This window comes from Falco cherrug, chromosome 13 (assembly GCF_023634085.1).
Source record: "Falco cherrug isolate bFalChe1 chromosome 13, bFalChe1.pri, whole genome shotgun sequence".
NCBI lineage: Eukaryota > Metazoa > Chordata > Aves > Falconiformes > Falconidae > Falco > Falco cherrug.
In genome coordinates this window covers 6829225-6853826 of record NC_073709.1, presented here as the reverse complement: position 1 = coordinate 6853826, position 24602 = coordinate 6829225, and the positions used below count along the sequence as shown (strand labels likewise).

Sequence of the window (24602 nt, the reverse complement as noted above, 5' to 3'; positions counted from 1 at the left end):
GAGTACATGGAGCAGTGGCTGTGAGCCAGAAGCTAATGAGCTCCATTGCAGACTGTTTAGCGCTGGACAAGTCACTTGACCTTCCAAAGTCACATCATCTCCATCTGTGAAATGGGGATAGTAATACTTGCCTCACAGGGGTGTTGTGAGGATTAATTAGCTGCTGCTTGTACATCGCTTTGATGATGTTAAGAACTACTAAGTATTGTTATTGTATCATGGCTGGGATGTTATTGCAGTTAGAGCTAAATCCTGCCCTTGGAAAAAGATGCGTCTTTCTCCATGTCTTGTAAAATCAGCTGCTAGGCTTGCGCAAGTAGCGTTTATATAACGTTGGTACCAAACATCAATATGCACCTTGTACCTTTGACGTTGCCAAATCCCCAGAACAAAGCCTGCTGGGAGTCATGTGATGCACCATCCTGGAGCAAACAGCTTTGGGCAGGAGCCCAACTGCAAACTCTTTTCTCTCTTCCCCCACAAATTGAAATTAGTAAATGTTTCCATCAGGCATTTCAGCGGTGACCTCAGGTTTAGAGCTCAGTGTGCCATACAAAGCCCACGGGCACACCAGCCCAGGCAACACATGCTACATGCTGCCGAGAGGACAGCCCGCGTGGGACAGGGCACCTGGGATAGCTGAGCACACTCCTGTACGCCGCAGAGCCACGACGGCTGCAGTGAGATGGGATGGCTGCAGGAAGAAATGGATACATGCATGAGCACGGACGGAAAAGGTAAGCTCCCCTGGACTAAACTCTAATCTTAGGTGGGTGCTTTCTCTCCCATATGCTCCCCTGAGAGCAAAGCCCGTTTGCCTCCTTGGCATTTGGGCCTAGATAATACAAAATAGCTCACAAATAAAACATTCGACCAACTGCAATGGGCTACAGCTCAGAATCATTAATAGGCTCAAACCACAGTATCCAGCCTATTCAAGGAACACATAGGAGTTATGCATCCAAATTTCAATGACATTTAGTGGAAGTCGGCCAAATGGCTCCCTTTGATTCCTTTGAAATTTGAGCCATAACTGTCATTGTATCTTAGACGTGTGAACTGCTCTGAGAAGTCTCCCATATAGATTAGACTGCGATCAAAGAGTTCCACTAAACTGAATTTTATGAAGACAGAGGGCTGAGGTGAGGCTGATCGGCAGCAACATTATTTGGAAAAAAACCCCAAATCTAGCAAGTTTGAAAGGGTTAAAGAAGAAAGTTGTTTGGGTAGACAGTGCACATTAACTATCATTTTCAGTCAGCATGCAATGACTAGTTAGCAGGGCTTATCATCCCCAGCTATGTGAGGAATTACAATAAATGCCTGAAATGCAAGCAGGTTTCCGGCTTAGGCAGGTAAATAATGGAAGTCACTATTTTTGTCTGAGTTGCAAGAATTCCCAGCACACACAGGCTCCCCACCCCCTCCCTACTGTAACACAGCGAACTCTACTCCCTGCTGCTTGGCAAAATGAAGTCCTTTCATGCATCCTCGGGACTTTTGCTTTGTCTGCAGAAGTAGCCGACTCATGATTTCCTTTTTGGTGGAAAGTGAGAGGTTACATTTTCTGCATTCATGTGTTTTAAGTACTTCCAGAATGTAATGACCTATGGATCAGTGGAAGGAGATAGGAGCTGCTCTGAGACAAGGACTGCATGATTTGTAGGCAGAAAATAATAAAACAAGCAACCAGAACATAATTCTGGTGCTCTCAAAGCCTGGTAGTAATCTTCCCATTGCCTTCAGTGACATGAGGCTTCACTTCTGCAGCACCATTCCATGCAGAAAATACTCTCAAACTATTCAGTGATTCAGCTGCTTTTTGAACAGCCTCTGGAGAGAAACTCTGACTGCCTCTGCAGGATAGAAACAGGGTAAACTTTGGCTAGAATGTAGTAGTAAACAGGGAATAAAGTCATTAAAGTCGGTGGCTTATTCTCATTTAGCCCAAGGCCCTTTTCCCTACCCTGGCATCCCCAGGCACCCGCCTGACCTGTCCTCTTTCCGAGGCCCCTTGGAAGTTTGTGTGATGCAGCTTTCACATGCAAGCTGAAAAAAACACTGGGCTCCCGCCACAGGAGGAGAATCAGGGAGGGACCCTGAGCCTCATGAAGTCCCATGTTGATTTGGCCAGGGTCCAGGTAAGTCCATGAGCACCTCAGACCCTTCTGCTGGTGAATGCACAGATTGTTTGTGAACCACTGCTGGGGGAAACCCAGCAGAGGTGTGGAGATGATGGTGCCAGGGAAGGGTTAACCACTGCCACAGCTCGAAGAGTGTCCTCCCTCGCTGCTTCACACATGCCGGATTTCTTAGCAAAGTGAACATATTAGCACTGGCATGCTCCCACACACCGCCTTGGCTCTGCTCCAGGAAATCATAACCCAGCTATTTGGCACACAAGGCTGCAATTTTATTTACACAATCAACTTCTTGATAAACATAAAACTTACAAAATATACCACACCCTTAAAATAAAAAAAGGAAAAAGTGTGAGGGGAGAGCTGCAGTAACCTGACCTTCCCAGCCAGAAGGGCCAACCTGCTTTGACTTGATAGCCCCATCCCCAAAGAAATCACCTGTGGATACAGGAGTTTGCCCTGGCATTAAGGCAGGGTCCTGCTGGGAGAGACACAGTGTGGCACAGACGAACTCTGTGGGGCTGGGAGCTGTCAGAGGGATTTGGGCTGACTCAGGCAGGTTTCCTCCTGGGCACCAGGGAGTGCAGGCAGGGCTGCCAGCACCCGCTGCACCTATGGCCCTCAGGCCTCCCGTCCTTACCTCCTTGCCTGGTGCCATCCCTACTCCTGGCTAGTGCAGCCATTCCCTCATGAGGGAAAGAGGGCCCTGCTCTGTCAGTAACCCCAAAACAGTGGGAGCCGGCCTCCTTTACTGCCCTTATCCTCTTCTTGTTGTGAATCTTGGCAGAGGAGTCTGTGTCTCTATGATTGTTATAATTTCCAACTCTATGCCCCTTAGTTAATCTATCCAAGTGCAAGTGACAGTTGTAGGTTTTATTTTGGGAGGAAAACATTACTGATTTCATATGGCAACCAGGTTTTCTAGAGGCATACTCTATTTTGCCAGAGCACCAGTCAATTCAGCTGGGAAGCAGGGAAGCCTAAATCTTCAGCAGCCCCCTAGGGCACACGCTGCCTTAGATGAAGTTCTGCCTAAACATCAGATAAAACTGCATCAGCCTTGCAATGAACTGAGAGGCACACATAATATCTGGTGTCACCGGAACTCAGCTCCACCACCTTCTCCTTCACCTTTTGAGCTCATATTTCTCCACTGACCCTTCACAGAAATTGCCTTGCTTGACTACTTGACAAAAGGCTCACAACCCCACTCCACTGACTCTGTAGGCACTGGAGACCGTGGTGGCATCTGGTGCAAGCTCTCTGATAGCTGGGGCTAATGGTTGTTCCGCTAAGCTTCAAACTGGACACAGGAAGAAAAGGCGATGCTTAAACAGTCTAAATCCCACTTGAGAGAAACTGCATGAGAAAAAGTAATGGGCCAAGGGCATTAAACTGATAGATACTGGCTGAGGATCTGGACATATCTGCTTTATTGCTTGCAGATAAAAAGATCTGCCTGAGGCTAACAAGCTTTTGATAGTTTGGGAAACAAAGATTGATTCTTTAATTTTTTTTCTTTTTCCCATAAATAGGAAGAACCACCTTCAAATACCTGAGACACACTGCAATCGTTTAGGCAGATAAACATCTTGATTCCTAGAGATAACAGGAGCGGAATGGTTGGCCTCAAAACCCAAGCATTCATGACAGTTCTTGAAACAAGAACATTATTACTCTCCATTTCCACAACAATTTACATAAAACTGCTAAGAAAACCCTTCTGCCTTTGCAGCTGGAAAATGTACTGTAAACACACTACCTGAACTCTTGCCATAGCTCCTGAACACCTGGAGTTGGGTGGGTGAGTGGGTCCCCTGGGCCTTTCTCCTGGACACAGCTCAGGGTCTGCATCGGAGCCTGAGACACTGGTTCCTTTGAATGAATAGTGAGATGTGAAAGAAAGCCCCCTCCCATGGAAGGACAGGAACACTGGAGATTAGAGCCAAGGCCAAGGGAAAAAAATATGCAGGACTGGGTAGTCTAGTATCATGGCAAAAAGCACCTCCTTGGAAGGAGAGCAGGCAGTTTCTGAAATAATCTAGTTGCCTGCCAGAAATTTTGTTTCTCTTCACAGGCTGGGAGAGGAGAACACGGGTCCACATAAGCAGACTGCAACTGTGATGGATATTTCTCAGGCTATCCATTACAGAACAATTACCATGCATTTAGTCTTCTCTCTTCCTCTCCAAAAATCAGCAGCTGAAATAAAAGCCACCAAGAGCTATCAAAATGGTTCTAACAAAAGCTGGGATAAAGGATAAAATACCCTTTGGGGACTGCACCTTGGCTCTTGTGGGCAGGTCACAGAGCAACTCTGGGGATGCTGCAGGAGGCTACTCCAGCCAAAGAGCCTGCAGGTGCCCTCCTGTTTTGGCAGCATCCTTCCTGTAAAGGTCTTGCACCCACCACTGTAACAAAACATTTGCAAAGTATAATTTAGATCTGCCTGCTACATATCCGGCTGCACATGAACAAAAGGCTCTCCTTGTATTGTGAATAATTTCTTCAAATACCAGGTATTGCCTCATTTCTCCAGAATGACCAAGTCCTACAATTTTATAGTGAGTAGCACTACATATAGTGACTTTCCACTAAAACAAATTTCACATCTCTGATTTAAAGCCAGTTTTTATCCTTGGTGAATGCAAGGACCTGAGTGCCTCTCAAGCAAAAACCAGAAGGCAAATTTTGCCCAGAGAGACATACTAAAATCTCAGGATTTCTAAAGACAATCTCAAGATTATGCTTTTTTGGATGGTAACATTACTACTGCCATATAAAAAAGAAACAGCTCTCAGTATGCAGGCGGTTCATATAAGTGCTATAAACTGACAAACCAACTGAACTGGTTTGCTGAAAGTATGTTCTACAAAGAGCTTCCTCAGTCCATCTGTTCATCTTACATACTATACATTACCTCCAAAAACTAAATGTCTTGTGAGAAATGACAATTAGATACCAAGTATTTCCAGTTGCGTGTAATTACTTAGCACATTGCTGTCACTGCCGTTTTGGCACAGGCATGTAGAAGTGTGCTCCATCCATACAGACAACAGTCAAGGTCTGTGCTGGTGGCTGTGGGCAGACTCCTTTGTAGCTGCAGCATCATTATCAGCTTTTCTACAGGGCACAGGTGGGACGAGGAGAGCCTACAGCTATCAGTCAAACCACCTCAGCTAATGCAACCCATTCCAGAGGGATTATACTACTAGCCAACAGCCTAGGGTGGCTACTGCATCACAGCTCTTTCTGTGGCTAAACACAGGGACACAGCAGTGGCAGGATCAAAAGCAGTGAGTACTCAGAGCTCACTTGAGATTCCCATGTTCTTGCCACCATTTGCAAAGTTAACGGGCTATGCAAAACTGAGCAGCCATCAGGAGAACATACTTTGGACTGGCAACCACTGCTCCTGCAGAGTAATGCTGGGATAAGGATAAAATACAAGTGATCTTGCTACCTGACCTTCACACCTCACAACTCATGTGTCTGCCCTCCCCCTCCTCCTGCACTTCTGCCCTCTAAGAATGAGAAAGAAAGACCAGGGAGAGACAGGGCCCAAATCAGAAGTATCACAGTTCTGCAAGAAGGGACAGGGACCTTCAAGCTGAGGGACATTTCCAGCAGAAGCACTGATGATTTCTCAGAAACGGGCTCCCAATTAGCCTCATCAAGCCTATTTCAGAGCCACAGGAGGGCAAGATGTGGAGGAGGACTTCAAGGGTGCTTTCAAATGAACTGAATCAGAGGTTTACCCAACCCCGCTCTTTCAGAAGTTTCTGAATAACGCACCAGCTTGAACCACTGGAAAGAAACAAATAAATGAGCTGGCAGCTTTCACAGGGAGGAGCCTTGAAGCCCAGTTCCCAAGACCACGCCAACCAGCTCCGTGTGACAGCATACAGGAATGAAAATAGGTAGGTAACATTAACAGAAATACACTGAAACTTAATAACAGCAGCTTGTCAGGACATGCACCAAAGAGAAATGGCTCATAATAGCTACAGCCTGTATTATGAATGTTTCATAGCCATCTGGCTAACAGAGTTGCCTAAACTCAACTGATGTTTTCTGTGTGCTGTGGAAGGAGGCTGTCAAGCTGAAGTCCTAACATCTGTATTAAGAAAAGATACCATTTCTCTTGTCAGATGAAAATGCCTTAGAATAACAATGCAGCAATGAGCAGAGCCTCTAAGGAGCTAAGGCTGTGTCCTCCTTTGATGTAAATGAGCAAGGTTCACTACGGACAAATGGAGTTATCCCAATTTACACCAACTATAAGATCCACCCCCATTGTATTAACCTCTTCTTGGTTCAGTCATAACTTTCATGTGTCTATCAGTAGTTTAAAGCAAAGGCACAGTCTTAAAGGAAAAGTACCCCCCCTGCTTTTCCTCTCCTGATCTGATTCGCATACAAAATGGGCTTATGAACTCAAAAATTATGGGAGGGGTTCAGGGAGGAGGAAAGGGAGACACAAGAGCCCTTTTATTTTGCGTCTTATTCACAATGAAAATTGGCACAGAAGCCAACCACATACATTAACATAGTTTGGGCAAGTTTAAATCTCATGAATACATTTCTGTGGAAAAACTATGTGACTATGGAAAAATCCCCTCTTTTTTGCCATTTGAAAAGATAACAGGCTTCTATGTGGAACATACCCAGAACCTGCCTGATTCAGAGACATGGAAATACAAAGATGAATAAGGCTGAGTTTCCCATGCTAGGGGCCCATGGAAACTGAGAGGGGAGGAAGAAGTAAGGAGGCCCATTGACTCAGGAGAAGGACTTTCATCCTACAGGTGAAGGAAGTATTTGAAGGCACTAGTAACATCGCAGGCCTGTTCCAGAGCCCATTTAAGTCACTGGCAACATCTCATTGACTTCACTGGGATGTGGGTCAGGGCTAAACAGTTTTAAAATATAATCCAAGGTTATTTCTACATCAGTGTGTAATAAGTGGGATTCAAAACAGTTCAAGTGTGCCCAGCCCTGTGACTTACCTGCTTTCTGTCCACATGTCTGGCTGCTAGCTAGCCTGGCTGCTGCTTGGGCTCAAAGTCTCAATATCGCACTGAGGAAGAGCTGAGCTCAGGACCTTTTTGGAAGGCTCTCTTGGACTGAAGTGCACACTAGACTGCACCCATGTCTAAGTCAGGCAAGCCAGAAGAAGGAAGGCTTTGCCCAAATGCATCGGGGCATCAGCTGCACTTCTCTTTCCTTCCTGTATCTCCATTGCACTTCTCCAGCCTCAGGCTGAAGAGGGCTCTCAGTGTGAGCTGGAAGGTTTGCAAAGAGTAGTGGGCATATCTGCCAGCCAGTGTGGGTGTTCCTTTGTGTGATGGTATAAGTGCACCTGGCACCCAAAATCTGGAATCTAAAGCTAGCCCAGCCACAGCAACTTGCACTGAGGTATTCTGGCCCAACTGCAGTTCAGATACAGCCTTAAGAGTTCTGCAGAATTTGACAGTTACACGAAAATAGTGACCCTGCCTCATATATCCCTAATTGCAACCTATAAGCTATTGCCATTCCCATAAAAACCCCCTTTGCCTTTGCTTACTGACACTGCACAGTGCTGTATTTATGGCAAAGGATAGTAACCTCAGAATGACTGTTTTCCTTTGAATGAACCAGTTTGCTTTATTATTAGCCTATCTGATACAATAGTTTGCATTACAAGTCCTTCATCAGATCACTTCAAAAGCACGTCATTGCACTAGACCTTTAATATCTTGCTAATTTGTTTCATAAATTACTAATTGAACTCTAAATGACTCATATTGGTATGGTGAGTCTCACCATACAGAAAACTCAATGATCTCAGAAGAAGATACATCATGGAATCATCCTCTCCTGCTAGGTAACACAAAATTAAACAGTGGGGTAGGAGCAGGACAGGGAATTTTCCTCCACAATTAGCAGTTCAGAGCCCTTATCACTGTGATGCATCTAAGTACCACATATTTTGCACCTGTCTAAACATGGAGTTTCCACTGATGTCAGTGTGTGGAAGAAGCAAGGTGTATGGATCCACACATCGAGGGCAAAGGAGCTGTGGAGTAGATCAAAAGGGAACATTCTCCCTTCTGGACAAGTCCGTCCATAGTGCTAGCTCTGTTGCTTCAATGACACATAATGCACATCGCCACTGATGTCATTGCTAAATTTGGCTCCACTGGAGACATGGGGTTTGGCAGGGATCAGCAAACACGATTTTTCACAGATTGTCCAATGCTGACCACTTCCAGGCATACCAAGAGACTGTCTTTGCTTTTTCCAACACAACCACCTCCAAATGCAGCCTAGAAACAGCATCACACCTGGCACTAGCTTGGCAGCTGGTGAAAGGTAATTGAGTATGTCAGGACCAGTTCTCCAAATGCACAATTCTGTTACTTACTGGACTAGGCTGGAGAGAGGTCAGCAGGGCTTCAAGCAGCTTTGTCTGACTGACCCTTCTTCGCTCATTGACCTGCTGTTTTTCCCTAGAAGCCAGCCTGATCACCACTCGCCTTGCAGCAAAAGATGGGTTTCTTCTCACCTGACTCCTAACAATGTTGGTATCTACATCTGCTCAGCCACAGTCACCTCCCACCACAGTTCATGGAGTGACTAGGCATTTCTGGGGAGTAAACCACCCGGCCTACAGCAGATACCTCCCTTAGGATTAGATCAGTATCACTCCCTGACGGCTGTGAAGACCATTTAGCTCTAGATCTGCTGTAGATATTCACATAGAGCCAGAGGAATCCCATCCCAAGTGAGTGGTCAGATGCTGAGCTGCTACGACAAATTAAAAGCACACTTGTTTTACACACACAGTTGGCCTTGTGTGCATCCTTTGCTCCTTGCCCACCTATCTGGCCTTGTTCTAAGCTGCCTTTTATGACTGGCCCTAGGACAGGGAATTTGCTGCTGTTCTTACACATCCAATAAGCAACATGAACATGAAGACCGCCACATGTGCACAGGCGGTGCTGCTCTAGCACAAAGACTTGAAGCAGAACTGGTTAGCCAAGTTCTTACCTGTAGACATAAAGCCCCAACAGGGACCTTTGCAAACATCTCTGCTGGTCTCCTGCATTACCAGGCAGCGTTTCACCCAGCAGATTTCTGAACTTAGAAAGCTACATGGTTCCCTGGTATAATTACAAGTATACTCCCACTGGATTTAGCACCACTGGTTAACCAAACACCATGCATTAGTTCCTAAGAGAAAGACATTATTTATTTTACCCACAAAAGGTTTATCTTGTAGTAGCCATCAACTTCCCATAGAAAGATCACACTCTACTACTATACATCAGTCATTAAAGGCAGCGTCTAAACTTTAATATCTCCAAAGGAACAATAATTGCGACCCTCTCAATATTTTATATCTGCAGACAGGCAAAATGAACTCACTGGAATCAGCAGGTGGTGTATGTTCAGCTGCTCAGAGTAATATTCGGCTTGCCTATTCCCAGCGAGGGCAGCTGACATCAGAGAAGCAATGCCCTGTGAATGTACCATTCAGTGGATAGGAGAGCCCAGAGTTTGTATGGTAGACATCAAAGTGTTTTGTAACATGCAGATGTTTTCCATGCAGAGGCTCAGAAAAGCGATAGCCAAGATTTTGTAAATCCTGCACTATGGTTTTTTCTTCCTTTTCTCCCTCATATACCCCCATTTCCTTGCCTTTTCTTACATGGAAGAGTGATACCATTAAAAATGATGGGTTATATCCTTAGCTGATACAATTTGGTGTGACTCCGCTGACTTCACAGAGCTATGCCTGTTCACACAAGTTGCAAATTTCTCCCATCAATTTAAATCTATACAGATTTACATCATGGGGAATAGTGCAACATTTTTTTCCATAGCTAATAAGCCTCAAAAAAAAAGATGACCTTTGACATCTATTAAACTTGTATTTGGAGAAAAAGATTTCTCCCACCCTATCTCATGTCCTTCATCCTGCTCCTCTGTTTATTAGAGGGTCCTCCCAGTGCCATGTGAGCCAGAGCTGAGCTGAGTTGCTGAGAATAGTGCCCATGGATGAACCCACGGCTGGATCCACTTGCTGACATATAGCTCTGTTCCCTTTCCATCTCCCCAAGTAACACTGTGAATACAACCTGTCCCAAATGTCCCTGAGTCTTGCTGAGGACAGAGCCCTCATCACTACCACCCAAGCTCACACACAGAATGTAGGTAAAAATTCCAGCTCTGTTTGATAGAGGGCAGCAAGTTCAATGCACAGGTCCCTCGGCCCAGGTGAGTTCCTTAACCAGCTAGCTAATAGCTATTTTTAAAAAGTTCTCCCTCCCTTTCATTTTCATTTCATGAAACATTTCAAGAGGGCTTGCTTTCATCTTCCTATGGAATAAAAACACATTTCGAAACCTCACCATTTTCTATTAAATTAAATTATTGTGTTCCCACTTGCCCTAACCAGAAGCACTGTACCACCACATCTGCAAAATATATTGTATTGTGCTATGATCTTGTGCCGTTCTGCAGAGAAACACAATGAGGTTTCCCATGACATTACCAGCTGCCCTCACACACAAACTCCCTCCCATAAATAGGTGCCAGTCTATATACAGCACACATGAGGACAGACACTTCCCATCAGGAGCAGGCCAGAGAGCTTAAACACTTCTAAAAACTCCACAGCAACAACTCTTCTGCTGGACAATATGCTGACTGAGCCTGATTTTGGGATACATTGAATTATCCTGAAGAGGCAGGTGACTTAAGTGCCAAATTCCTTACCACATTTACTGATTTAATTTGACCACTGAAGTTCTCCAGGCTTTTTTGGAAGCCCAGTTACAATTTCAGGAACCAGTATGTCCAAGACAATCCCACAGGTTGAACACTGTCATTAAAAGCATAACCTGTTCCTGCTTGAGGCAAATGATGGGAGTCCCTGCAGAAGTGGTAGTGAATTAAGTATCATCTGCCTCAGCGGTGGCTCTGTATTATGAAGCAAGACCTAAGACCACTGGAGATCTCTGAGGCCATGGTAAAAGTCTTACATTTCTTCCAATAAAAGATGAGCTTGATACTGCCTAGAGACATGCAAAATATGTTTGGGACACATTTTCTGGAAGAATTGAGGAGAGACCAACCAAGATGATCAGGAGCTGGAGCTCATGATGACCAAGGAGATGTTGAAAGAATTAGATTCGTTCAGCCTCTAGAAGAGAAGATGAAGAGGAGACTTTATTCCTGTCTCAGCTACCTTAGAGACAGTACCAAGAAGTACCAAGCCAGGCTCTTCTTGAAGGTGCACAGCTCTTGTGGTCATTGCACTGACAACTCACATCTCCTAGAAAGCATCCCAGTAAGGCTCTCTTGTAACCCACCTTCTCCAGTGTTATGCGTACGGGTACTCTGTATGCTGCTTTCCATATGATCTCCTGCTCTGAGATCAATGTTTCCACCCTGTTCCTCTTTCCCTGAGACTAACTTGCTGGAGGTTAAGCTGCCTCTCAAACAGCCCCCATCCCACTTAGCCTGTATCCCAGGATTTTCTTTCATGAAAAAGGTACTGTAAAGGCTTTGGACCCTTAGCTGTGATTTACACTTTTTCATCTCCTGTAGAAAGCCTGCCGTGTATGTGATGATACCATTCAGCTCCGTTTACCTGAGAACTTAAAAAAATACCATCGGAGGTTGTTTTTTCCATATGGGTAAATAGTAGGGGTGGGAGTATTCCTTATGGGAAACCTGGAACAGTCGCACTCTGTCGGCCTGACATTTCCTGCTGTAATTGAAACTTTTGATGTTAAAAATTCCATTTGCACAGTGTCTCTCTAAGCCAGGCGGGGAGAAAGGCAGAGGTGGGTGCAGCATTAGCACAGTTTCCCCAACTCCCCCACTGCAGCCAGTTAAACTATAGCAGGTGAGATGCATAGATGTAAGGGAAGGAATATGAGGAAGGAAATACCAGCTGAGTTAGGTAATTTGGGTCAGAGGAAGCCAGGCATAGTTACAGAGGCAGGTACAGATTAAATCAACTTGAGGCTCTAGGTATCCGTGTCTGCCCATGCCCCTGTCCAGGAGGGCTGGGAGAGGTGCACCCACGTGGTCCTATGCTCACAGGGGATGTGTATCTTGGACATCTGGGGTCTGCCCTGAGAGGACAGGAAAATAGCTCCTGCCTGGGGACCCATGGGGAGAAATAATTTTTCCCTGTTCAAAGTTAAAGGACATTTAGTTGAGTGTCTTTAAAAATCCCACCCAATGCTATACAAACTAATCCTCAATGAAATCAGCGAAACAGCCAAAATTTCTGACCCAAGTCCCAACTGGCCTCAGATGGAAATCCAGGCAGAGGAGCCCACTGCTGCCAAACATAAGCTTATCCCGGTACCAGTCCCAGACCCCACCACAACCTTACACCTGAGGACCAGCACAAGCCTGCTAGCCACTCAAGCCAGCCCAGCTGCCCCGGGCAGTGGCAATTCAGTTTATCCACAGGGGTCCTTTCCACTGGGGACACAGCTCATGGGTCCATAGGAGTTTCACCCAGCATGACTCGCCCAGCCTCTGCCTCAGCTCTGCAGCAGCCACCAGTTCAAATCTTACCTCTACCTCCAGATCCACCCCACCCCGGGAGCTCCTGTCATTCCCAGCCCTCAAGCAAGCCAGATGCCTATCCTCCTCCTCCACGAAACCTCCAGCAGGCTCTTCAGGGGTGAACAGCAGCAGCAAGAAACATCTGAATGCGGGTATCAACACTGGCCCCAGCTCCCGCTAGCACTAAATACATTAATAAGACAAAGTACAGGACAAAATGGAACCTCTGTGAGTAATGGACATAATTACATTAGCTAGTCAAAGTAACTTTATGTTAAGAAATATTTTTGGCATGCCATGAAAAGTTTAAATCCTGTCACACCCCAACAGTTACAAAAGTCAAAGACAACACAACATGAGCTTTATTTTAACTGTTACATGCATTTGCATAAAAATGCTTCTTCAGAATGATAATGCAACTGTGCTTCCCTGTTTTGTTTTTTGCTGTTTTCCCTTTTGATGCAACTTTCTTGCACCCTCAAAGACATGAAGTAGAACAGGAAACAGTTCTGCCTGCAACTCTTTTCTCAAGCACCTTAAAAAATTAAGGCTCAATGCTTTCAGCTTCTTTCACATATCCAAAAACAAGACAGTGAAAAGACCAAGTACCTAGACACACCAATGATTTCTGAAAATCTGGATTTTCATTGTCAAATATGCATCTGACCCTCCAGCCATGACAGTGACAGCCACAATAACAAGCAAATTACATTAATCATTATTCCTCCTAGCAATCCTTACAAGTAATGGGCAGAACGGGGTGAGAAAAATGAAGCTGGATCTACAGAAACAAACACTTCAGAAAGGAAACAATTGAGTTATTTGAACAGCTGTTCAGATTAATTCTCATTTCTAATCCTGTTACTTAAATGACAACTGACTATAAACCAAATCTGCTCCTTGGAGTTCCACAAAAAGTACATTCAGGAGCAGAAGTAGGGAAAACTTTCAGGTCTCAAAAATACTAAAATGCATTTTGTGGTGCTGACTTTCTAAAACGCTGTCAACAGAGTAGGCAAAACTAAACCCTAAAGTTTACCAGCTGTTACATTTTAATACTAGATCTAATATACATATGCTTATTTTTATTTAACTATTTTATTTGAGACAAAATGATTTTTTTAAATTTATATATATATATATGTTTTTGTTCTGTTTTGGTTTTAGTTTAGTTTTTCACAGAACTAATATCTTGGGTAAAAATGCATTTAGGAAGACCTAAAAAACCAGAATTGCCAATGATCCCAGTACCTACCAGTTCTTAGATCTCCCACCAAGGTATCTTTCATAAGAAAACTCATAATAGGTGATCCAGTTCTCCAGGCAAAGCTGGGATGATGAATTGCACAAAGATAATTTTTTCTACTACAGTGGCATCAAGAAGCCTCCTAAGATGGTGACTTGTGGGTGCCCCATTATGCAAAAGACTGTCCCTTACTGAGGGGCTCACAACTGAAAGAGAAACAAAGATGGGAAACCAAAAATAAAGTGACTCGTCCAGTGCCGCAGAGCAGGCCGGTGGCAGTGCAAAGTATCTGGTTCACCTCAACTCTTCCTTCAGTAATCTGTCTGATACGAGTGTATGATCAGACTCACTGGATAAAGCTTTATTTTTGGTTTCTTCTGCCTTATTTCTGCTTCACAGGCTGGCAGAGTGTTGCAGAACTTCAGCAAGTACAAATGTAATGGTCTTCAGCGGATATCTGGGGGAACCAAGGCAGATCTTTATCTTGGTCTTATATTGATCTTGATTTTTGTCCACCTGGAAGAAAGGAACTCCCAGCGTGCCACTAGCAGAAGCCACATACCTCAAATTATCAACTGTGAGATAAAGAAAGAAACTGAGGAGGATAAAGAGATATGAGGTAAATACGAAAAGGCAAGTGCTGTCGGGAACCAATGGCAATATTTAGCGTAAGAGTTGTGGGAGTCTCTGGTCTTCTGCTATGGGTAAACATTTGTCCGAATGACAGCACATGGTAGAAAATTATGTGAGATGGGCCAGAACTAAGTAATGATTGATGAGCCTTGGAAGAGCAGGGCCTGGCTCTCCAATGTTGGTTTTGCAACCTTTGATCTTTATAGCCACGCATTATAAAGCGGTTTCAACTTGTAGCTAAATTCCTAACATACTCAGCTGTAAAATCCAGACATATCCTGAGTAATAAAACAAATACATGAACTGGAACTTAGGCGAGAGTCATCTTTTACTGTCACTTATTGCTGGGAACACCTAGAGCTTGTTACAGTAGATTCAATAGGAAGACACAATTTTAAAAGCAGCATGAAGAGATTCTGGCTGGAAACAAATTAATTGAGCTGTACAGCCTACATCATTAATCCTATCTGGATCACCAATTCACAGTGCCTCTAAAGTGCATCGCAAAACCTTTCAAATTGTTACACGTACAGTAACTATACTGCATGATGTTCATGAAATACAACTTCTATCGCTCTGCGTATCAGAGCCACGGGCCTTCTGCAAAAACGTCATTCTGCAAACTGTGGATATAACCAATAAATCAAGGCAGTTGCACAAGCCACAACTTAGGTGGCATTAATTAGATCAGTGGAAGTTATGATCCAACATAATTATCGTTGTTACCCCACCTACGTTTAATTTCAGTGTTTCTTCCTATCTTTCCCCCAGAGGGTCAATAGGAGAGTTAACTACATGCTTCAACAGTGTCAGTCTCCAGAGGCAGCACGAAAGAGCAATGTTTGGTAATTACATGAGTGCAAGTAAGGGGAAGGGGACTATCATGAGATGTGATCAGATACCATACAGCAGGGGGAGAAAGAAAGAAATTCACCCTTTGCCCCTTACACACCTCATAGCTTTGCAACTGTACAAGAGGTCTGGGTTTTGTGCTGCTTGATCTGAGCCACCAGTCCCTACTCAGCAAGGTATCTACATACAGAAACATATGTAAAGATGCATGTAAGCATATGGAGAGTCTTATCGAAGTAAATCTGATTTCCCAGTGTCTTACATACATATTGGAAATGGCCTGAATGGCACAGCTGAGGGGAGGGGAAGAAGGGTCAATCTACTGAGGTGGGACTTGAGGTACCTCTGACCACATCTGTAATAGCATGTAGTGCAGAACAAAAGGAATGGACACAGAGAGACAAACAATTGGTGCCAGGGACCCGATATCCACACTGTGTATTTCCATTCTGTACATGCTTTACCTCAGCCTAGCTGCAGTCTAGTGGCAGCAGCAGCCAGCTGGAGGACTCATTTCAGAAGCACACTATGTCAAAATGCTAATGCCAGTCCCCACCTCAGAGGCATCTCCCTGCTGGGCATGGACAAGTGTCCACGGATACACATGCACTGCCGACAAGCCAACGCTTCAGAGATTTCTGAGCAAACGCCTCCTGAGATTGCTACAGAGAGAAAGCCACAGCAGCGTAACCAAGTCAGCATGACACTATGCTCGGGCTATTTTGCCCTTCTGAAATAGCCCAGTCTAACACTACCCTGACAAAGGTCTGCACTGGACAACACAGGTTCCCCCAGACAGCACTGCACTGCGTGGCTGCAATGACACGTGGGCAGCCAGCTCCCCTGTGCAGTCTGTGTGTGCTCTTCGTCTCCATCACTCCCTCTGTCAATAGGGACAATTTTACAAGTCTTCTCTCTGAGAACTGTGCTTCAGGAAGTGAGTCTCGTACAAATACAAATACAAATACAAATGGGAAACCAAGTGTTTGCAGGACTGAGCCCTGAATCACAGTCCAGGAAACAGTTGTAATGACAGTACATGGCTGAAGAACTACCACCTTTGAATCAGCTGGAAGGACTTTATACAAAAAGGTATCATATCTTTCAGGTCACAACAGTTTTCTTCTGATTTAAGATTGCACCATCACAGTGGTTGGAAGACATAGAGGTTTTCTGCTAAAAGTCCCTAAAGATTCTCTGTTTTAGCAGGTCAATTGGTTCTCTTCTTCTTTGACCTTTCTTCTATGCATCTGCTCTTCCCTACACTTACAATAAAACATTTTCCTTTGACACTGTGCAGGGCTCTGCTTAAAAAGAGCTTGGTGTAATCAGGTGTGTTCCTAGTGAACTGCAGCCTGCATACAAAGACACCACTGTTTTTCAGAAGGCAGTTCAGTAATGTTCACTCAACAGAAGAGACCAACAGTATGGCAATATCCATCAACCCCCTGCATTTGCTTGTAATTAAAGAAAGGTCAATAGCTGTGCCTTTCTGAGAATCACGCTTACCTTTGCACAGTCAAAAGCCAAACATATACAAATTTCACAACGGAAACTTTCGTTGACATCCAGAAACATGAAACCTGAGACATGAAAAAATACTAAACAGCCAACTGTGCTAATCTAATAATGTTTGTGAAACTGATTTGCCCCCATGGTTGGTTACAGAACTGTTGAGATCATATTTGGTACCTAACAGCAAAAGCTGTTGTATTCCAGTTTTTTCATGCCTCGCTGCTACAGAAAGGCCCTGATTCACACCACTTCATTATCTTTCCTCATTTTTATAGGCAGCCAGAGGGCATGCTGGATCCTCATTTTGTTTGTCTGGATCCACTCATTAGTAAATTATGTGTAGTGAGCAATGATATGCACCTGGACACTTAGTCTGAGCAGATTCTTTGACATTCAAATTGGTTAGGCTACTTCAGCAAAAAAGGCAACAGCTCTTTCTGAAATGTGACATTTTTAAATGATTTTGTATTTCTAGGAGCCATATCATCAGTGAAGCAGAAGTACCAAAAAACAAGAAAGAAAGAGAAGGAAAGGCACAAGACTTCTCCCTATGAAGCGCTGTTAACAATCACTTTGCTATGAACACAAGGATCCTGCAGCCAAGACCACAGGCACATTTTATGGGGGCAATCTGAGTGGCAGCATTTAAGTTTTTGCTGTATAGCTAGACAAGAAATACTAAAGAGGAACACAGATATGCAGCTGAGAGATTTGCAGCAACGTTGAGTGCAAGCCTGACATGTTGCTCTGGAAATCTGGAAATGGAAATGACCTAGCTAGAAATCTGCTTTTACGGACCAAGCCTTTAACCCCTCCCTGGTTCTCTTGGTGGTATTGCTACATATAATTTGTTCTTGTAATGATGGGAACTGGGCCAGAGAGGGACAGATACAAGGCATGAGGTATTCCAGCAAAACCCTTCTGACATACAAAGCTTGGAGACCATGGACAACTGGTGCAAGAATCACAGATACACAATCCAACACAATCCCCTGTTCTAGTTTTCCCATCATTAGCTGGGTACCACACAGAATGTAGTTTAAAATGTCTTCTAAAATAGCTTTAAGGATTGGAAATCTGATAAGGCAAATACAAGTGGCAAAGCTCCACTGACGTCAGTGAGACTTATATAAGGGAAGATTTTGTAATGGTAAAAGTAATACTGGAACTGAAAAGTCCTGCACACTGAACAAGGAAGTTTTTCAGGTTAACCTCAACACAAGCCACAGATTTGTCCTCAAAACAATATCCCCCCGACCCTGCAGATGAAAACTGAGTTTGGACTATTTCTGCAAAAATTGTCACTTTGTGTGTACAATCACACAAGCATAATTTACGGCAAAGCTACTCATTAATAAGCAACTGAGATATTAATATTGAATTATATTTTAAAAGGTAAATTCTGAAAGTATATACATGAGAATTTTAATGAAAAGATGTGACTGTAAAATGCGGTACGTTTAGCTAGTCCTGGGACAATATGGTGTGGGAGTCATTCTTCCTTCATACAATTCTTCTTTTCAGGACTATCTAGTAAGTTGGTGTGAATTAACACTGTTCTTTTGAAATCAATTAAAAAAAATGGAGCTATGCCAAATTACATCAGTGAAGTATCCAGCCTTTTGACTTCAAGTTATCCTCAGTTAACACTGGCGTAATCAGAAAAAGGCGACATTTACTTCTGTGCCCAATGAAAAATAGCCTGGGTATTGGCTACTTACAGAGAACTGCCTGAAAACATTCCACAAACCATGAATTATTCACAGTATTAAACAAATAATTGTGACTAGTAAATAAATATTTGAAAGTAATGGCTGGTTCATACACGATTCAAACATAGTGTAAGGGGGAGATATTCATCATATGAATTACCCATTAAGAATTATTGGCTCAGCTCTAGTTATAACTGATAAACAGTCATGTGGATAACAAGGCAAGTGTTTGGCATGCCTCCTGCTTTCATTCTCAGCAATATGGCTTCCTTTTCAACAGGCACATAAGCTCAACTATTTATCCCCTTTTTACCAGAGAAACTAACTGCCTTCAGTGCACCTGAAAGGCGAGAGCTGGCGCGCAGTTTCCCCAATCCCTACTTGTCTGGTTAAATTCCAGGTCAGACAACAGCTCTCTGACAGAACCACATTCCTGCTGTAGTTTCAATTACCTAAATTATTCTTCACCTCCTGTCCTAACCATGGGCATATTTTTGATGGCCCAAGCTGGGAAACGTGAATGCAAACTGCTACCAGATGTAGGGAGGAAGAATGATTTCATATTGGAGGCGCTAGCCTCCGAGTCAAAATATCTGAGTCTCTGCTGTGCCACAGGCTTTCTGTAAGCCACTTAGGCCCAAATCCCCAAAGGTATTTAGGCTTTTAACTCCTGTTCATTTCAGTGAGAGTTAAAAGCCTAAATACCTCGATGAATCTGGGTTTTAGCCTCTGTGGTTATGTCTACACAGCACAAGGGTATCCATAGTACCTAGTGGGCACATCAGAGCTAACTTTTAACAACCTGGCTCCAGCAGAAGAGCAATATTCTGGTGTTGGTCTACTGTTGAGCCAAGAGCGGAATATAATCTGATTGTGGATAGCTCTCACACAGCATTCCCAGCTGCAGCATGCTCAGAGCTAGCCTGGGTATCTCCACACAGCACTGCATTCTGCTTGGTGGGTACCACCCGCATGCCTCAAAATTACACCGCAATTTGGGTAACAGCCTGCCTTGTCGGGCTACAGGGAGAATGAGTGCATCCTGCAAGATTCACACAGTGCCCCGGCATTCTGCTGGTGGGCAGCACATAAAGCACAGGGAGCCAGCAAGCTTGGTTCAGCTGAACAATCCTGCAAATTCCATTTTAATTCAGCTTTTCAGAAAGCAGTTTCCACTGGCCACAGAAAGGCAGCAGGGAGCTGTGCAACATGCTCACATTTAAATATCTGACATCTTTCACTTACAACACCAGTACAACATCTGACTGTGTCTCCAAAAAGAATCAGAGCAAATGGTTAATGTGCAGTTATGGTAGTTAAAAAAAGAAATGCTTTGCTGCTATTCTGTTGTCAGTTTTGGCAAGCAGCACTGGGGAAGCGAAACACTGATAACATTGCTTTACTGTTCATGTAGGTCCCAACCTTAACATGCTACATCTGTATCTTCTGTCTCAAGAAGTTGCTTTCTTTTCATCAAACACATTCCAGAAGTCAACAGTAAAAGCACTGACAAGAGACAGCAGATTGATCCATTAACTCTCACTCACTGCTAACAGTTCCTTGGCTGAAACCGGACCCTGCATTCCACTTGGGAAGGTTTGGTAAGTTCAAAATGTAAACATGCTTGCAGGATTTTGTTACTGCTCTCATGCACTGTAGCTCCTGCCTCAGCTTAAGAGGAGGTGCTGGGAATCTCTACAGGTGCTGTGCCTCTTACTTTATACATGTGTAATTAAGTAACAAACAGGACAGGCCAAACGAGTCCTATGTGCCTCGTGTTATTATTATACTACATTCTCAGTTAGTGCTAATCAATGTGGTTGCAATGAAGGATATTACAGCATATAGATCTTTCTAATATGTCTAACAATAATAATAATAGTAATAAATAATAATAACACACTCTCCCTTTGCCAGAAAAGATGTAATTAAATGAGCACATATTTTACTTTTGGAGACAGGCCTTTAAGCATCTTCCTTTTAGCAGCAGATAAAATGAAAAGACTTGCCTGTTGTGGCTTTGAATTTGCTTTGTAAAACTAGCCTTTATTTTAAGTTAGATCTATCTAACTATGCTCTGTTGTTGAACTGTTATTATTCTCTACCTGTATTACCAAAGCATACCGGGTCTTTGCTCACCACCAACACTCCAGTGCATAAGTCACAGCAAAACCACGGAACAAAATGCCATTTCTTACACATTTGCTAAGGAAGCTGTAAAGGCTTGTCTCCTAGTGCGGCTCTCTGTCCCCCTCTGCTGACTCCAGCAGTCGGTCCCGGGTCCAATTCCTACATCCAGGGACTCAGCCTGGGGTGCTGTTACTCTTGGAGAGGTGACAATACACCTTCTGAGAGGCGGCAAGATGCTGGCTTATCCCGGGAAGAAGCTAATTTTCCCTGTACAGCAGCTGGACAAACAGGGTTTTGTCCAGGCAGGCCTCCGAGTTCGTCTTCTGCACTGCTCACAAAACAGAACGGGTTTTTGTGCCGAAAAATTTGCCATGGAGGTAAAACACCACTGTACTATTCCAGCCAATCCCTTAATATTGTGATTCAAGATGGTGTCTTTGTTGTCCCTTCAGAAATGAAATCAGGCTTCCCTTTGACTCTGTGGGTCAGGTTCTTGAGACAAATGACATTTTCCAGGATGGTCATCTACTTCAGCTGATAACTTACTGCTTTTCAAAGAGTTTAATTTTTTGATGTGACACTGGCAATTCCCAAAGAAAGAGAACACTTTTCAAAAGAAACACACCTAATCAAAAAGCCATATTTCTGGAAAAAACTGCTTTCAGTGCACACATTCATTTAGCTATTACTAGCCTTTGCTTTTCAAGCAGACTACAGTACAATGTACAGTCCCACAGCTCGCGAGCAGAACCAGTAGAGGTTGCTATGGGTAAGTGCCAGGAGCTGCACCACTGACATCACTGGGATTTTTGCCACTGATTTCAGTAGAGTCATGATTTCATGCAGGACTCTGCTGCCATTGGACTCAAGGTTTAATTACACAACTCCTTACTAACTGGCTCTCTAAGCTTCTACAATGCTGATTTCTCTCCAATCTCACTCCAAGGGTTAGTTCTGACTTGTTAGAGGGGCCTGTCTGAAAGCCTCATGTTCCTCATGCTTCTCTTCTTCCTTTGGTACTGTACAATCACAGACACAGTTCACTATTCCAGGAGTATCTGTGTACACAGCATCCATATTTACATCTTAACACTTCCATTTTCTCTCCTTTGTTGTCTTGAGTTTCAAATGGGTTTTGTCCTTTCCCTGCTTTTCTACATGATCAGGTCTTCTGTTTTTAATATCCTTTTGTAATGTAGGTCTATAAACAGATCCTAGCTATCAGTGAATGGTCTAAGGAAAACTGTTTGTTCTTACTGTTATAGGTCTGGATTGGCAATTTGGTCTGAGTTTCCAGATCATTTTGACCTTCTGGCATGACCATTAAGAAATCATTCCACTGCCAGATCCATCTCTGCCTCTATGGAGAGATGTCCTGCACATTCAGACTGCAAGTCCTTCAGGAACTAGTGCTAGTTTTGCTGCCTGTCTGCACAGCCATGAGAGCAATGGGACCTGAGGTTTGTACAGAATTGGGAGCATCTCCATAGTAATTCTGGATGGAGATTACCTATTGCTCAAGTTAATTTACAACATCTTAATTTGCAGCTATGACTTTTGTCCACCTTGCAGTCAAAGGCACGACAGCAACACATTGACCAGCTTCAACCTAGCTACTTTGGATACCATAAGCAGTGGAGACACAGTGTTCAGCTCTTGAATATGCACGCTGCATCCTGGGCAGGCTGGACAAGCCTGCCCTAAACCTTGTGAAGATTAAAGCTAGTTGTTATTTGATTATCTGCACTGCAATCACACCTCCCAGTTGCAACATGGTTGCACAACTGGTGACCAGGGGACCGTTCCTCTCTCTGTGTATGCTGTATTGTCAGAAGTATGCTCTAGCTGCAGGAGAAGCAAGGGGGCTGGAAGGCTGTACCGAGGTGGTCCTCCCTGCCTGCAGCCTGCCTGTTTTGTTCCAAAGCAGCTGTAGTTTTGTTAGCAGCTCACAAATACAGTGGTATTTCAGTCTCCCGCTTTCCTCCACATGCTCTGGAAGAGAAAATAGACTCGGGACTGGGGTAGCTTGAATTCATTTTAGCTGCTTTCTCAACAAGTGATCTGTTAAAGGGAGAGAAATGCACTTTTGTATGAAACGGCTGTTTGCACTATGTATTTTAAATCCTGGAATGAGCATGAAATGAGCTATCATGGAGATTTACAGAAACTGAATTACCACCTTTCTTTTACCAGTTCAGAGTTTACAATTTGTTTTCACTTGCAGAAGAGATATGAACATCTTTAGAGTGACTTTATGTCTTCTAATAGGTTTGCTTTACTGAGTGTTTTACTTGTCTCAGATCCTGCAGATGATGCTAGGGGTCCTGGAACCAGACACTGAAAAATCACTGCACTTCTATCTGACGTGAAGAAAAATGCCACCAGCTGCAGCTGAGTTATGTGTGAGCATAACTAATGTGAAATAATAATAAAGGCTGTAAGTACCTAAGTCTGCAACCATGCTCTAGCACAGCTACAGCATCTGCAAATTCAGATCTACAGATGCAGGTATGTACCTTATCTGTACACAGAAGTGCAATAATAAGTAACAGAAAGGTACGAGCAATTTGGACTTTCCTGTTTTTAGGGACTACACTGGAAGGGTCTCTGAAAGCTAGACCCTTTGAGGAAGTCTCAAGTCCCAGACAGAGTGCTTCAAATTGCAACCCACTTCTCACAGTCTTTGCCTAAATTTGCAAAAGTCAAGACAAGGCTACAGCTGAGAGAAAAAAGCTTCCCTATCATCTGACCTGATTATTCAGACACATTTTCAAAATTAAAATTCTGAAAAAATTAAGTCCAAGCACTTGTGAATTCCTGCTGACCTGCTACATAACTGCTTCGTGTTCACATTCAAAATGGTCCAACAATGTACATGTTAGCAGGGCTGCATAAAAAGCTTCAGTGTCTGAGTTTGGCTAAGCAAGCATAAGTTTGGATACTTATTAAAACGTGTTTGTATCCCTTAGTCCATGAAGCCAGGGTGAAAATTTTGTTGGAATAATCCTTCTCATGAGGTCTCCAATAATACCTGCATCCAGCTGGGCTAGAAAAACACCCGGAGCAACCTTTCAGAGTCTTTCCACATTTTGCCTTCCAGTTCCAGCTGAGACCTGGAAAAGCAGTTTTGTAAGCAGGACCAGCAGTGGGAAAAAGAAAAGTTTGCTAAGCCTTCGTAAACTTATCCATATGAGCCAGTGTCAAGTGCCTGCATCTACACATACCCAAAGTCCAGCATCTGGAAGAATCACAAACAAGTGTAACTGGCTATACGAATCATATATTCTGATAGAAAAATACAACTGTGTATGTGCTTGAGCCTCTGCACTTAAGTAATTGAAGAAAATAAGTCACTTTTAATTTCAAAAAGCTCTCAGCTGTGTCCTTAGTAATTAAGATAGCATGGATGCAATAAATCAGTTCATGTGCCAACCCACAGAGGTCAAATATAACCAGGCAGCACATGACCCCACCCACTCTTTCTGGCACTGAAGTTTGCTGTTGACTGCACTGGTCCTTCTGGCATTTCATGTCCTCATGCAAGTCATACCAAGTAGCCTCCCTGAAATAATGTACTTGAACATGACCAGACTCATTTTAATCATTGTGTGTATTTTAAATTATGACTAACACTCTGAGAGGATGAGAGAAACCAAAATGGTCAGGGAGCTTTTTTTAAAAGAGGAATAAGGAAAATGTAAATTGCTTTCTATTTAAGCAACAAGAAACTTGATGCATCCTGCAGAGGAAGGATGGTCTTGTGGCTGAAGCACAGGGCTAGAGTGTAAGACCCTG

At 43.6% G+C, this 24602-nt stretch overlaps 1 long non-coding RNA gene across 5 annotated transcripts in view; it reads left to right on the top strand.

The window, feature by feature from the left end:
* Positions 1-404: 404 nt before the first annotated feature.
* The window catches only part of LOC114017661 (uncharacterized), a 30157-nt gene continuing 5959 nt past the window's right edge, over positions 405-24602 (top strand). Inside the window, exons 1-5 of one of the 5 annotated variants that reach the window (XR_003562836.2) lie at positions 405-737; positions 14365-14584; positions 20092-20278; positions 22073-22267; positions 23108-23610. This is a non-coding gene — a long non-coding RNA (uncharacterized LOC114017661). Of the gene's footprint in view, positions 738-5917; positions 6062-14364; positions 14585-20091; positions 20279-22072; positions 22268-23107; positions 23611-24602 lie in introns of those variants that run through there. The other 4 variants (XR_003562834.2, XR_003562838.2, XR_003562835.2 and 1 more) reach the window with 4 other exon arrangements.